Raw genomic sequence first — 1621 nt, 5'->3', positions numbered from 1 at the left:
TTATAAGTATATTATTTTTGTCTATGTTATTTCATTTAATATATTTTTTATTTTTAGTATTGAAAGTGATTTGATAAGAAATAAGTAAATATAAAAATTTATCTTCTATACTATAAACAAATATACAAAAAATAATTTCTCTTCAAGATTTACCTAAATGACCAACCAAAACTAGCTTTGTTTTAGTTTGAACCTGACTCGTCCGTCTTCATCATTACCCTTTTCTAATTAAAAGCTAAGTGGATTCCCGCGTATATATAATGACTGCTCATATAATCGAATTTAGAACAACATTATTATTTTCATTAGAAAAATTCTAGGGAGTTGAGTGGGATTCTCCATTATTATTTTCATGTAAAAGTGGTGGGCATTTTATCATGCTTATGGCGATTCAAGTACCCCTTATATAGATTCCCCGAATTTAAAGCCACTATAACCAAATTTGATCATCGAATTTAATTAACAAAATTTAGAGAATCATTAAAATTTATTGTTTTAGGTTATTAGTCATTAATATTTAAAAATTAGAAATATTTGGCAACTAAAAAAAATAGTAAAAAATAGATATAATTTGTCTTATTTAGTGTTTATTAATTGTTGTGACAATTAATGAATGTTAAATAAGGTAAGTTCTGATTTTTTTTGTCTCTCTAGCATTACCGTTTAAAAATATAGAATAAAGTACGTTGTTAGATTACTAGATTAAAAAAACTAAACAAAAAATTGAGTTGATAATTAAATAATGATTAAAAATAAATAAATTTTGATGATTCTCTAATATTTTTTATTTAATTATTTAATATAGCAATAATTATAATAAAATTATTTATTTAAAAAGTTAATAGGAGAAAATATATATAAATGGTGAACATGAATTGAATTCTATACTTATATAATCTCATCCTATATAATGAAATTATTTTTTGTCTTAAAAATATAAAGTAATAAAAAATATATATAAATGATTATTTTTCAAACAATAATATGTAAAACAATCCAGTACTGTTTTACTTTCGTTGTAACATTATCATAATTTGTAATAGGAGGATGTAATAATTAGGGGTGTCCATGAATCGAATCGTATCCGCAGATCCGCGGTAAATATTCGCATTCGATTCGAAAATTGCGGATTCGATCCGATCCGCAAATTGATCGGATCGGATCGGATTTGTGGATCGGATCGGATCCGATCCGCACCCTTAATGCATTTTACATTATATAATTTTTTGCATAATTTTTTAATATTATATATATATATTATTTCTTCCATAATAATATTTTTAGATCTATCCGCGACTGTTGATGAATTCTGGCGTGAACTAATTTAATGTGTGGTGAATTAGACAGCATTAACTAAATGATGGTGACAAGCATGTGTAACTCACAGTGATGATGATAGCTATCTGTAATAGTAGTAATACATTCCAAAAAAAATAACTTCCTTTAATTTAATAATTCTACCTTATTATTGTATAAATTTCCAATTAAAAAGAGCATGCATACATGTGGATGAGAAACCAGTTCCTATTGCTTTCTTTTGGCGCTGACTTGTGCCTTGCGCTGTTGATGTTGCACGCTGAATGGGAAGCAACTATCTACAAAAACTTAATTATTTATATTT

The sequence above is a fragment of the Arachis ipaensis genome, chromosome B07 (assembly GCF_000816755.2).
Source record: "Arachis ipaensis cultivar K30076 chromosome B07, Araip1.1, whole genome shotgun sequence".
In the NCBI taxonomy this organism is placed as follows: domain Eukaryota; kingdom Viridiplantae; phylum Streptophyta; class Magnoliopsida; order Fabales; family Fabaceae; genus Arachis; species Arachis ipaensis.
This window is presented reverse-complemented; position numbering follows the sequence as displayed.